The 15,415-nt window shown below is 33.1% G+C and overlaps 1 non-coding gene across 1 annotated transcript; it reads left to right on the plus strand.

Moving 5' to 3' along the window:
* Positions 1 to 14,603: 14,603 nt before the first annotated feature.
* Positions 14,604 to 14,708, plus strand: LOC117307766 (U6 spliceosomal RNA). Its single transcript, XR_004521645.1, has one exon. It is a non-coding gene; the product is annotated as a U6 spliceosomal RNA (small nuclear RNA).
* The last annotated feature ends 707 nt before the right edge of the window (positions 14,709 to 15,415 follow it).

Here is a 15,415-nt window from a genome sequence, read left to right on the forward strand (position 1 = left end):
AAGTGGGGTTTATTCGAGGAATGCAAGGATTCTTCAATATATGCAAATCAATCAACATGATATACCATATTAACAAATTGAAGGAGAAAAACCATATGATCATCTAAATCGATGCAGTGAAAGCTTTCGAGAAAATTCAACACCCATTTATGATAAAAACCCTGCAGAAAGTAGGCATAGAGGGAACTTTCCTCAACATAATAAAGGCCATATATGACAAACCCACAACCATCATCATCCTCAATGGTGAAAAACTGAAACCATTTCCACTAAGATTAGGAAAAAGACAAGGGTGCCCACTCTCACCACTATCATTCAACATACTTTTGGAAGTTTTAGCCACAGCAATCAGAGAAGAAAAATGAATCCAAATTGGAAAAGAAGAAGTAAAACTGTTACTGTTTGGAGATGACATGATACTCTATATAGAGAATCCTAAAGATGCTACCAGAAAACTACTAGAACTAATCAATGAATTTGGTAAAGTAGCAGCATACAAAATTAATGAACAGAAATCTCTGGCATTCCTATATACTAATGATGAAAAATTTGAAAATGAAATTAAGAAAACACCCCCATTTACCATTGCAACAAAAAGAATAAAATATCTAGGAATAAACCTACCTGAGGAGACAAAAGATCTGTATGCAGAAAAGTATAAGACACTGATGAAAGAAATTATAGATAATACAAATAGATGAAGAGATATACCACGTTCTTGGATTGGAAGAATCAACATTGTGAAAATGACTAGAGTACCCAAAGCAATCTACACAGATTTAATGCAATCCCTATCAAACTACCACTGGCATTTTTCACAGAACTAGAACAAAAAATTTTCACAATTTGTATGGAAACACAAAAGACCCCGAATAGCCAAAGCAATCTTGAGAATGAAAAATGGAGCTGGAGGAATCATGCTCCTGACTTCTGACTATACTACAAGGCTACAGTAATCAAGACAGTATGGTACTGGCACAAAAACAGAAATATAGATCAATGGAACAGGATAGAAAGCCCAGAGATAAACCCACACATATATGGTCATGTTATCTTTGATAAAGGAGGCAAGAAGATACAGTGGAGAAAAGACAGCCTCTTCAATAAGTGGTGCTGGGAAAACTGGACAGGTACATGTAAAAGTATGAAATTAGAACACTCCCTAACACCATACACAAAAATAAATTCAAAATGGATTAAAGACCTAAATGTAAGGCCAGACACTATCAAACTCTTAGAAGAAAACACAGGCAGAACACTGTATGACATAAATCACAGCAAGATCCTTTTGACCCACCTCCTAGAGAAATGGAAATAAAAACAAAAATAAACAAATGGGACCTAATGAAACTTCAAAGCTTTTGCACAGCAAAGGAAACCATAAACAAGACGAAAAGACAACCCTCAGAATGGGAGAAAATATTTGCAAATGAAGCAACTACAAAGGATTAATCTCCAAAATTTACAAGCAGCTCATGCAGCTCAATAACAAAAAAACAAACAACCCAATCCAAACATGGGCAGAAGACCTAAACAGACATTTCTCCAAAGAAGATATACAGATTGCCAACAAACACATGAAAGAATGCTCAACATCATTAATCATTACAGAAATGCAAATCAAAACTACAATGAGATATCATCTCACACTGGTCAGAATGGTCATCATCAAAAAATCTAAAAACAATAAATGTTGCAGAGGGTGTGGAGAAAAGGGAACACTCTTGCACTGTTGGTGGGAATGTAAATTGATACAGCCACTATGGAGAACAGTATGGAGGTTCCTTAAAAAAGTACAAATAGAACTACCATACGACCCAGCAATCCCACTACTTGGCATATACCCTGTGAAAACCATAATTCAAAAAGAGTCATGTACCAAAATGTTCATTGCAGCTCTATTTACAATAGCCAGGACATGGAAGCAACCTAAGTGTCCATCAACAGATGAATGGATAAAGAAGATGTGGCACATATATACAATGGAATATTACTCAGCCATAAAAAGAAATGAAATTGAGTTATTTGTAGTGAGGTGGATGAACCTAGAGTCTGTCATACAGGATGAAGTAAGTCAGAAAGAGAAAAACAAATTCCGTACGTTAACACATATATATGGAATCTAAAAACAAAAAAGAAAGGTCATGAAGAACTTAGGGGAAAGATGGGAATAAAGACGGAGACCTACTAGAGAATGGACTTGAGGACATGGGGAGGGGGAAGGGTAAGCTGGGATGAAGTGCGAGAGTGGCATGGACATATATACACTACCAAACGTAAAATACATAGGTAGTGGGAAGCAGCCGCATAGCAGAGGGAGATCAGCTCCGTGCTTAGTGACCACCTAGAGGGGTGGGATTGGGAGAGTGGGAGGGAGGGAGACGCAAGAGGGAAGAGATATGGGAACATATATATATATATAACTGATTCACTTTGTTATAAAGCAGAAACTAACACACCATTGTAAAGCAGTTATACTCCAATAAAGGTGTTAAAAAAAATAGAAATAAGCGAAAGAAATGTGCCCTATTTTTTCCCTTTCATGATCGTTTCCTGTGAACACATAGAAGGGATATTGTTCAAAAGGCAAGGTATATTGCTCGTCACGTGAAAACATAGCTAAACAAATGTGTTGGTTGCCAGAACTCTCTGTTTCTGTCTCTGTATATCTTTTCTCTCTCTCATTTTCTCAAGTTGAATAGATGATAGGGAGCCTTTCTGGGGCAGAGGATCTTTGAAAGGGTTTTTGTAATATGTGCAAAATAAAAATCAATCAATCGAATGATAAGAAAACATTTTGTCACAATTTAATTGCCAGCCCTATTTCCTTCTTAGTGGTACCTACACTGATGTTATGTAATGGACAGCAGCTTGTATTTAATCAAATCAGCCGTGATGTGCTGAAGTCAGCTCCTCCCAGCTTGTGAAGTACAGTGTGAGCATCTCTTCCCAACTCCATGCTCAGTCATGTCAAGTTGGTAACTTGAAGTTAGCCATGGTGGGAGTTTTAACACCACATAAATCAGCAAACATTAAAAATCGGCGCCCCCTCCCTGAGAGCTGATTGTTAAATTGTTACCAGAACACCACTGATTTTATCTCTCAGTTACAAATTTTACTCTGGAAAAAACATTGTCTGTATGAGATTGGCCATATAATATACAAACTTGTAAAATTAAAACTTTTCAGAAATTTACACAAATCATTATTTATTGGCATGAACCAGTCACTAGTAAGTCAGAAAAGACTATCACAGATTTTTTTTAACCTTATTTGAGTTGATACTAAAATCATAGATAAAACTTTAATTAATTTCTCTCTCCTTATTGAACATTAAGCTTAAAGATTTTTAAAGAATGTTTTTAAGTAACCAAACACAGTTGAGTTTATCTGTTCATATAAAGAAGACCTACAATGAATTCTTTGGACCTTCCAAACTTATAGCAATTGGACATTCTTAGACTTCTTTAAAACATTTTCCAGATTTAGGTGGTAGTTAAAAGAATTTTTTTTTTTTTTGCGGTACACGGGCCTCTCACTGTTGTGGCCTCTCCCGTTGCGGAGCACAGCCTGGCCTCTCCGGAGGCGCAGGCTCAGCGGCCATGGCTCACGGGCCCAGCCACTCCACGGCATGTGGGATCTTCCCGGACCGGGTCACGAACCCGTGTCCCCTGCATTGGCAGGCGGACTCTCAACCACTGCTCCACCAGGGAAGACCCAAGTAGCAAGTTTTTTTAGCTAATATTTTCTCTTTGACTATTATTACACAGTGACCTTAGAAAGACCAGTTTCTTTTTCTTTTGAGCTCTAGCAATGAAGAAGCAATTCTCTGTTTATGGTATAAAAGAAACAACGTCCTCTAGAGAACAGTAGGTGAGGGACTATAAATTTTTTGTAGACTCCAGTACAGATGAATTATTAAGATGGAAGCTTTTATTATGGTATTTATACCTCTAACAGAAAGAGCAAGTAGAAATTAAATAATAAAAAAGTTATATACCTAAATCACTCCCTAACTCCGCATAGTGCTTTAAAATTTTTGTCTAGGTTAAGTGGATATCCTTGGAAGAGTTATCACTCATTTCCTCTTCATGTCTTCAGGTTTTTACTGTTCATCTATTTTAATTACTCAGTGATTTAATCTAATATATCTCCAGTGCTTAGGATAATGTCTCATGCATAATAGGAGCTCAAAATATATTGGTTAAGAGTATGAATATATATATATGTGTGTCTATCTATCTAACTGGCTAGCTAACTAGCTAGCTGATCTACCTTAATAAATTGATGACAGTATTCAGATATATGATAGGAGGAGAGTTCCTAGAAATTAAAGGCCTTTAATCAGGACTAAATTAACCTCTGTCCCTGCTCAAGTTCAACTTTAATTTGCTTTCTTTCACTACAGGTCATTTCCAGTCCTATTTCTTGAATCCTTTCCTTCTCCCTTTTGCTGTTTTATTCACTAGCTTCTTAAATTATATTTGTATTAATGCTGCCTTTTTCAAAGGAATTGCTGAATCATACAGGCATGTGAAATCTTGACCCCAGTTCCTAACCTTCCTACATATTAAAATGTACTACTGCATTACAGGTCACAAAAATGATTGGTGAGTAGCAGCTGTTGTGCAGTTACATTTCTATGTGTCAAAAGATAAATACAGCACATAGTGACAGAAAGCAGGAAAATATAATCAAGAATTTCATCCACTGCCATTACCATTTAAGTGGAAAACCATTTCTGAAATGTCTAAAATGCTACACTGGCTCTATCATTGATAAATAATAAATGAACACTTTCTCCAAATCGTTTACAAATCAACATTTTATAAAGTATAAATAGTACTTCCATAAATTACACATGGATATTTATTAAAATAACTAACAAATATTAAATTTCTAATTTTTAAGGGTGTATTTCTTTAGCCTATTGATTTAAATGATACTTGTAGAAAGGTTTTATTCTGTTTTAGTTAGTTTGTTAAGGTAAGATTATTCACTTTTTATATTTTAGGTGAGAAATAATGATTACTCATGTGGTATACATTAGGAAAAATTATCTTCAAATGAGTAAGATAAAACATTTAACTATGTTGAAACTACAATATAATTAAGAATATGAAAACCTTATGTTAAAATAATTTGTTTAGGAAGAAAAGTATTGAACGTTTAAAAAAAGAAATGATTTTAAATGTATAAAATATACCCATTGATAACATAAGTTTTTGTAAGCAGACTCTAGTCTCTGCAAAAGAAAGTTATTATATAGAGACATTTATTAATTTGAAAGGCAAGTAGAATGAGATTTAAATTTAATTAATTACATATTATTAACAAATGTAGCAAGCTCAAAGTTCATGTAGCCTTCCAGTATAAGATTATGGAAACAATAAACATAATGGAAACAATAAACATAATAACAAACATAATGAAATACATAATGGCCATCTTACTTCTTTTTCTAGGGGTAAACTGAGCTTGGAGCTCCTTGACTAATCAGGAAATTCCACATCTGAGTGGGCACTAGAAAGTGGTTTTTTAATGTGAGAACTGAACCCATTTACTCCCTCCCTTCATTCTGTTTAAATTATATTGACCCAAGAGAGAAAGATGTAATTCGATTAGATTTTGACTATTTTTTTAAATATTCATTCTCAAATTATGTGGTTATTACCTGTGGAAAATATTAAGTGTTTACATCTGTTTTAGTACTTTGGAGATTAAACCTGAAGTTATTCTTCAGAGAATAGTCGTCAAGAGGCTTTAGAGGATTTTTTTTTCTCTTAAATTTCTAACTCTTCACTAAGGAACTATTGGAAGACAGATTCTGAGACCATTTTTAAAACTCTGAGATAATTAGCAGAAATGCAAAGAAATAACCATAATTCAGCAATTGTTTTTGATCTGCTGTGATAAAGTTCATGGTGTATATTTTGAACATTTCTGTTTTGGGGTGTGGGAAGTGTAAGTGCGGCTATTCATCTCTTGATTAAATGAATGTAAGAAAAAAATAGAAAAGTTAGCTTAACTCAATGATGTTTGTTTACTCAAAACTGCAATATAATATATTGATTTATATGCAAAGTCTTTCCCTCATAACTAGGTGATATTGCTTATATTCAAAATTCATAAACTCCTAGGGAGCTTTAAAACTTTGATATTCTGCTAACCTGAATATACACTTTTCCCCCTTGACAGCCAGTTCTTCTGAGAGAGAAGGTCGCATTTGCCCAATAAGGCTAATTTTCGTTCCTAAAAACCCATCTCAAAAAGTTCTTAAGATATAATTTTAAGCAGCAGCAAAAAACATTCGCCAGTAATGTTGAAGGACCCCTCTTTCTCTTTTAATCACCGAAATCAGCAGCCCTATTATAAAAAGGAATAGACCCTGGGGTGATTATGTTCAGAGTACTGGAAAAAAGAAAATGATTTCTTTTTATCTTGCCCAAAATATGAATTCTAAATATAAAAGTAATCAGAGAGGGGCAGCTGGTTCCAACATTCTGAACTAACTACAAAATTAGTACAAATAAATTTGTCTTAAGATTTGTGCTTTGCTTACACGCAAATGAGAGGAGGACTTTTGCATTGAATCTGACCTATCTGTCCCTAGAGAAAGCAATCTTTCCATTTCTCAACAGCCTCCGTATAACTCTATCACTAAACCTGGTTTCAGGTTTCCAAATTTAATTATTTCTATTTTAATTATTTCAGAAATGTATGAACTCTATAAAGCTTAAACAATGATCAAATATGACAAGATATTGAGTCAAATCAAGTCCAATTAATTAGATCTAGAATACAATACACATAACAACCAAAAAAGATTCTTATTGTCTAGCTAATGATCGCTAGTTTAGGTCAACCTAGGAAAGAAAAAAAAGTGCACCACAAAAATCGGTTAATATGTTGAATATCAAACAAAATATTATAAGGTAGTCAGAATAGGTAAAGAGCATACACTTAGAAATCAAGAAAATCAAGTTTTAAATTCAAACCATTTCTCCTACTTATGAGGTGATTTTTGAAATGTTTCTTATTTTTTCAAAAGCTCACTTTCTTCATCTGTGAAATAGGATAATGTTGAATGTTTAATTTGCTAAAACTTATAGAAATGGCTTGGCTTATAAGAGTTACTCAGAAAAATAATTCTTATTATAAATTTTAAGATGAACTGTTTCAAATAAAGTACCATAGCTACAACTTTACAAAGATTTTATCAGCGATTTAAGCTAGCAAATAATTCACATTCTTATTTGAGGGATACAAATAATAGCTACCTTTTATACCTTTAAATCTTTCCCTGGAATTGCAGAATATATATGCATACAGGTGTGTGTGCAAACATATACACGTACACACATGCATACTTCTTTCATAATGCAATTGTTCTTACAGTAACTTCAAGCAAAGACACATAACGACTTTATAGTAATTTTATAATGCTGTTTTGATAATTCAGAAATTATTCCTAATGAGAAAATGTGTTTAGATTCAAATCTAAAACATATCTGCTTCTCAATCAAATCACAAAATGACATTCTTGATGTTCATTTTTCCCATATTTTCTTTGACTTTTAAAAATTTCTGTAGGGGAAAATGTCAGCATTTTTCATCGTCACTTCCACATCACAATCTGAAAGATCTTATTGCTCCATCTACATTTTAACAAACCAATTTTAAAAAAAGGATGTATGCCTTTATAATAAATATTACTGTTTTTTCCACTTGTTTTTGGTGACTTTGCTGCTTACTTTTACTGCACATATGTTTAGATCTGGCTCACAGATGTATTTTGGTCAAAACAATTGATGTGTGTCTCTGCATTTATGTTTATATATATATAAATGTACAAATAAATAAATATTTGTAAACTGCTCTTAGGGCAGACAGTCTCCAGTTCACCACAGACCCTGCCACTCTCTATTGCCTTATTCTGAACTGCTTCACATTTTATCATCCAAGAAGACAGATGAGTTTTGACTGCATCTTAATTGATCTCCAGAGCGATAGGGCCTTTTAATAAATTACTGCCATTGCCTAGTCGAGACACACTGGTTTTAGCGTTCTCAACAATCTTCCTGCTAGTTTTCACTGCTGAACTTATGGCTAAAATTTATGGCATTTATTTTTAAAACAATTCGGATTAAATACATGGGCTAATAGAGATCTTGGGTTCTATGCAACACATGGCTAAATCTATGTAAAATATTCAGAAGGCTTTTATTGTTATATTACATTTGTCAGACAGATAGCAAAACAGTTAACTGTTCCTATTAATGCACTTTCAGAAGAGAAACTATGACATGTCCACATTTTTATGTGTATCTCATATAAAATGAAGAACCGAATTCATTAATTTTTGCACTAACAATTTTACATGAATTTACCCTTTGTGAAAATGTGCCATTGTATTGTTTCCTTGCAAGGGTACATTCAATCAGTTCTAGTTATTTTTAAAATGACAGGCAGATAGCATTAGTTATTGCCCAGCCAAGTGTGGGCTTGTACTCAGTCCCTTTCCAAGAATAACTCTTCTAAGGGTCAGCAGATTTTTAAATATTTATTTTTAAATTTGGGTTTCTCTTAAATAGTAATTACAATACATTATATGATATCCTCTGAGTTCTAAGTGTGTAAGGAAAGAAAAGAATATATATATGCAAATATAAAATACAGGCATATATGTACATGTACATATTTTGTATATATGTATAGAATTAATGCATGTATAAGTATGTATGAGTATATATACATATAGATGTGTGTATATCTATATCATTAGATTGGATGTAGTTATTATATCTAATGACTTGTAGAAGCACGGTCATTTGTCTAAAAAGTCTAGGAGGGTAGGTTGGAGGGGTTGGCATTAGATCTGCCAAGAGATTGTGGGAATTGAAACAGATGCTGACAGTACCGTTTCAAATAAGAGGACACAGGAATGAAGTCTAATTTTTAGGAAGTCTGCCCAATGTAAAAGAAAATATTAACTATGTAAGTCTAATGGAAAAACAGGGATTTTACATAGCATCAAAATTCTAGGTTGTGTTATCAGTTATTGCCTTCCAGGTAAACAGGCCCAAGAAGAAATCTGTACAAGGATAACAAGACTAAAGCTTAGGCTTTGATATAACATCTTAGTCCCTAGAGAGAGTGTTTGGCAACAAGGCAGGTTTTAGTCCTTGTCAGAGGTGAGGTAGAGAATGGGAAGCAAGTTGGCGGTTATTGAGAGCTTAGTACCATGTAAGTTGTGTTGGATGAAGATAATCAAGACAGCATTTCAAACACGGATTGAGAGAAAGCCCCAGCGAATGAGAGATGAGATCCTCAGGTCTGGAGAGCCAGGAGGAGGCCCCTGGGAGCATTGTGCTTAAAAAACACACAGAAGATGCTCCTGGCCAGCCAAGGAAGGAAGGTGAGGGAATGCCAAGCCCTTGCCATGAGATATTTATGTACTGGAGCCCCTTTTTGACTTAGTCAGAAATAGTTCAGAAACTGAGTCCAAACTGACCTGCAAGTAGAGTGTCCAATGGAGCCTAGCTCTGGGAGAGTTGGATACAGTAATATAATACTTGCAGCTAATATTTAGTATATAATTTTAGTATCTAAAACAATAGAGTTTATACTAGGAATACTAGGACTGTGCTACACCCTGGTTTTAGATAGGCCCATAGATTTTCATTGCTAAGCTGCCCTGCTTGACTCAAGGACTTCCATATTCAATAAGCACACTTCACGTATAGGCTCTATGGCTTAAAATATTTTTATACTATATGTAGTCACCAGCAAAGTGGACCTCCTTTCAATCTTTTCCTTCAATATTAGCCTTTGAGAGAAATAAAAGAATTACTAGTCCTTTTGGCTTAGCTTATTCACTAAATTTGTAACTAGACAATTTTTTTTAAAGTTTTATTATTGCTCATCGGAATTGTACAGTGTTTCATTTATAAAATAGGTTAAATGCAAATTGTGGGCTGATTTGCAGAATCAAGCTGCCACATACAAGAATGTTTCCTTTGGGAGGAATTCATATCAGATTCCAAACAAATAATTCAAACCTAAATATAAAAAAAAATCAACTTATTTGCAGCTTCAAATTTCTTACATTTGGTTGTTTTGAAATGCAGCACACCTGCATGACTCAAATTACTAATACCATACTTATGATTTCGTCTGATGTTTACAGCTGAGTTTACAAATACTATCTGTTCTGTGGAAAGCATTTATAACTCTGGTATTGGTAAAGTGAAATACTATCACCTTAGATGCTTTTGTTGCTCAGTCATGCTTTAGTTGACTTCATATATTGCATTTCAGAAAACAAGGTTTGACCTGCAAAATACCAGAATTTCCATAATAACTAAGAATCATAACATACCTTGAAGAAGAATGTATTTGAAAAATAACTTGCCAGTCAATTGAAAGCTTTACATGTAAATGGAAAAGGAGAGAGGAAAGAAATAAATAGCATGAAATTCAAAACAAAAGACATATTGGAAAAATATGTATTTGACTAAAAATTTAAAGAAGGGCTGTAATGGAAAAGGAGACTAATAGTTTTCAGTAGAATATAGTAGAGAGAAGACTGCTAAGAAGTCTGAATACTGTTTAAAAAATCTAAGCAAGTAGAAGCAAGTAGAGAGAATTCCAGTGAGGGTGAAATGAATATGAATGTGGGAGCAAGTTACAAACTAATAGGCTAGAAGCAAGAACATGCATGCTGCTTCCCTAATAGAGAAGGAGCAGAGATAAGATATGACACTGATTGAGGAAATCCACTCTTCAGATATCTGCAGGAGTTCCATTTTTTGGAAAGCAGATAATATGAAAAATTTTTGGCTTGTCAATTTTATCTCTCACAAGCAATGAGAAAATACATATGTACTGTTGGTGTTTAGATTGGAGAAGAGAAGATTCAGAGGTCCCATGATGGCTGTCTTTAAATAAAGGAAGATATGTCAGGTGAGAAAGGGATTATTTAGCCTACTATGCAATTCCAGAGACTATAACTAGGACTAATACACAGAAATTCAAGGGGAGTTAAATTTAATTCAAAAACTGCATGAGTTTTAATTAATTTATTCATTATTAATGAGTAGTATAAGCTCATGGAATAGGGTTTTCAGTGAGGAAGTCATGGGTCTCTTTGTGATCTGCAAGTTCAAATAGGTCATCTCTGAGCCTATAGGACATTAACTTTTATTAGAATGGAAGAAAATACTGATAACTTATTTGAGAAGAGTTAGGGTCACAGAGGAGTTGACAGGAGTCAGGAGAAAACCAATATAGGTTGGTACTTGAGAAGATTATGTAGCACTCTCAGTGAGAGAAAAAAAAAAGATAATTGTCAATATTTGTTGCTTGAACTCAATAAAGGAAGTAGAGTGAACACCTGGAACTTTAGCTAATGAGGTACTGTTAATTTAAAGAAGGCACTTTCAATACAATACTGAGAAGAGGGGTAGCATACAGTGATGTTTCTCTGCCCGTTTCCAACATTTATTGGGGTGGTAGGACCCACCTATGTAAGAATGAGAATTTGAAATGGTAGAGATTAAATGATCTGACTTTAAGCACAAATAAATCAATCTCTGTGAGACTTTGGCAAGGCATTTTCTGGAAATCCTATTCAAGTGATTGTAACTTATCCTTAACAGATATGCGCTCTGGAGATATGCCAACTCCATTCCTTAAAACCAGTTAATGAGAGCTATAAGAATACTTTGCAATAATCTATTATTTAAAGTTAGTAACTATAGCAACTCTATAGTTTTTTGTTTTTTTTTTTCTCCTCTGGCAGAAACAGGATTGTTCATGATTCACTGGTCATTTTTATTTTTTTGGCTTCGATGTTACTTGAAAGAAATGTTTTACTATTTTGTTCTTTAATCTGATAAAGGTTATCCACATAAAATACAGTAAACACAATATTTTATAGTGAAATGCTGAAAGTATTCCCTTTAAAGTTTTTTGAACAAGAAATGTTACTGTTATTACAACTTTTTTACAATTTGGGGTGTTCAGTGTAGAGAGACAAAGAAAAAAATTATATGCAGTTTGGAAACAAAAAGTCAACAAACAAAAACCTGCCAATAGTTGCAAATCACATCCCTGTGAATGAAGGCAATTTGATAGAACATAAGTAATAAATTACTTGTTAACTTATTAATAATTTATCAAGTTATTAAGACTGCTGAATTTAAGTATAACAGTTAAAAAATGAAAGTATTATATATACATTTACATAAATGTTTAAAATATTAAAAAAATAAACCCCATTTTAAATTATAAAAATGAAAGCTGTCTAGAAATTTATCATACAAATTCCTATGCAAAATTTCTTTGAAAATTATTTTTAATCTGATTAAAAATTTTAGAAACTAAATGAGGGATATTTCATAGCTTGAAATATTCAATAATCAAAAATATAAAATCTCTCAAAATTGATCTATAGATGAAATGCAATTCTAATCAAAATCCATTTGTGTGTGTGTGTGATTACACTGATTATTTTAGCCTAAAGTTTATACATAGTGAAAAGAACCAAGAGTAACTAAGGTAATTTTAAAGAACACATTGGGAAGACTTGCCCTACCAGGTATGAATTTTTATGATAAAGCTCTAGTAACCAAGAGAGTGTGATATTGGTGCAGAAATACACAAACAAATGGAGCATAAATCAGACCTCAGAGATAGACACACAAACACACACACATACACACACATTTTAGATAAGTGGGTCAATGTGGAAAAAAGTCTGTTTATCCTGTTGTGCTGGAATGAGTGATTATCTCTATGTAATAAAGAAGAGGGTGATTAAATTTCTTCTTTATACCATACAGAAATAGAAACTCCATGTGGTTAAAAATCTAAATATGAAAGGAAAATGTATACAATTTTAAGAGACAATATAGGAGAACACTGTCACGACCTCACAAAAAGAAATTTTTTTTAACTGGTAAACAAACAAGAAATCAAAAAGACAAAAATTGCTAAATTCAACTTCCTTAAAGAATTTCTGTGTATTAAAATATACAATAAAAGCAATGTAAAGACATTCCACATTTGCAACACATATAAAGCATTTTCAGGGTATATAAAGAACTTCTATGAATCTATACATGAAAAAATAAAAAATCTAATAGTAATATGGTAAGCATTTTGTACAGGCACTTTGTATTAGAGACTGTCCAGTTGGGCCACAAGTATGTGAGGTATTATTCAGGGAAATGCAGACATAATTATTTTCTTATACATACTTTTTTTTCATAAAGAGAATGTGAACGATACATTTTCTGAATCAATACATGTTTGAAATTGCCCCATTTCTTCTAGAATTTAATTTTGTAGATGACTAGTCTTCAAGTATTTTTTCTTCATGGATAACCCAATTCTTTAACATGGATGATTATATAATAATTCTTCTTACACTTATAATTTAGAAATGTTACAAGGTGATGACTTATTTGCCAGATACTTAGTGAATTATTTTATGAAAAGATTTGTGTCTTATACTTGGACATTGAAAGAAATATATTCTTCTCTGATTATTTCTTCTTTTTTCTTTTCTTTCCATATGGATTCCTATATATAAGATTTCCCAAATTAGCCCTCCCCATCTCTTTCTTTTTTTTCTTGTTAACTTCTATGTCTTTGCCTTATATTATTCCTTGGAGTTCAGAGAATTTCCTAGGATTCTCTTTTAGTTCAATAATTTGCTTTTCTGCCTTATTCAATGTATTATTCACTGCTTTAAAAAAAAAAAGCCTTGCAATCATGATTTGCATTTGCAAGAACTCCCTCATTTTGATATTACTCCATTTTCATAAAAGCCTGCTTTAGATTTACCAATGCAACATGCTTTCTAATTTTCTGCAAAAGAATCCTCTTCTTGTAATGACTATTTTTACAAAGCATCATTTGCTCTCAATTCTCATTTTGTCCTATTCTTTTTGATGCTAAGTGCTTTTATTTCTGGATTTTTTCCCCTTTTCTTCTTACACTTTTATAGAGAGACTTACATGTATTAGCTCTAGTAGAGAGTTGGGACCTTAAACAATATTGTTATTACTGATCAATTCATTTAGTTTTAAGGACAAGTATAAGTATTTAGATACATTGTAAAATCTCTTTTTTAATGTTAAACATTACATTTGCTGGAAAATGTTTGGCTTTTGGCAGAGAGAAATAGTTTTGGAGCAGAGAGTTTTTCCTTTTTAGAAACAATCTCTTTAAGTGTACATTGGCAGCGCAAAGACAGATAAAATAGTGTTCCTCTCTCTAGGAGGCAACGTGGAATCTACGAATCTCCATGTTTTCCTCAGCTCCACCCAACAAGCTGTTTCTGTGAATCTCTTCCCTGACTCCTACAAATTAGGTGTGACTCGGTGGCTCACATAGGGTCAAATTTACTAGTATGCCCTGTTCTTCAGCCTTCTAAAGGTCAGTCTCCACTTTAATAAATAAAATTCTTGTAATTGTAATTTTATCTGTGTGATTGGTTAAGCTTAGCAAGGTTAGAGGATACAAGATCAATAAATGAAAAGAACTGTATTTCTATATACTAGAAATGAATAAAATCAGAAGTTGAAATAAAAAATGCTTACTTCATCAATACATACAATAAAATTGGAACAATGCAGAGATGATTAGCATGGCCCCTGCACAAGGATGACATGTGAATTCCTGAAGCATCTTTATTTGTAAGGGCAAATACTCTGATTCCATTTATATGAGGTACCTAGAGGAGTCAAATCTATAGAGACAGAAGGTAAAATGGTGGTTTCTCGGGGCTGGAGGGAGGGAGAAGTTATTGTTTAATGGATACAGATTTTCAGTTTGGGAAGATAAAAAACATTCTATAGTTGGAGTGGTGATGGTTGCACCACAATGTGAATGTACTTTAATGACACTGACTTGCACACTTAAAAATGCTTAAAATGGTAAATTTTATGTTATGTATATTTTGTCACAATACATAATATAAATAATACCCATGTACATTAGCATTAAGAAATATGAACTACTTGGGGATAAATAGCTAAACAACTTTGAAAAGAGAAATGTAAACTCCTAATTTCAAGACTTACTGTAAACCTTCAGTAATTAAGACATTGTGTCCAGATAGCCAAATAGATCAAAGAAATAGAATAGAGTTCAGAAATAGATCATCACACATATGGCCAACTGATTTTCAACAAATGTGCGAAGATAATTCAGTGAAGAAAGCATAGTCGTTTTAATTAGTAGTGTCGCAAAAACTTGTATGTTCATGTGCAAATATATGAGCCATACCTCTCAAGATAAACAAGAATAACTCAAAATGGATCACAGATATAAATGTAAAAACTAAAAGTATGAAATTTGTAGAAGAAAATGTAAGATCTTTATGACTTAGAATTAGTCCAGAGTT

The sequence above is a fragment of the Tursiops truncatus genome, chromosome 13, assembly GCF_011762595.2.
Source record: "Tursiops truncatus isolate mTurTru1 chromosome 13, mTurTru1.mat.Y, whole genome shotgun sequence".
NCBI lineage: Eukaryota > Metazoa > Chordata > Mammalia > Artiodactyla > Delphinidae > Tursiops > Tursiops truncatus.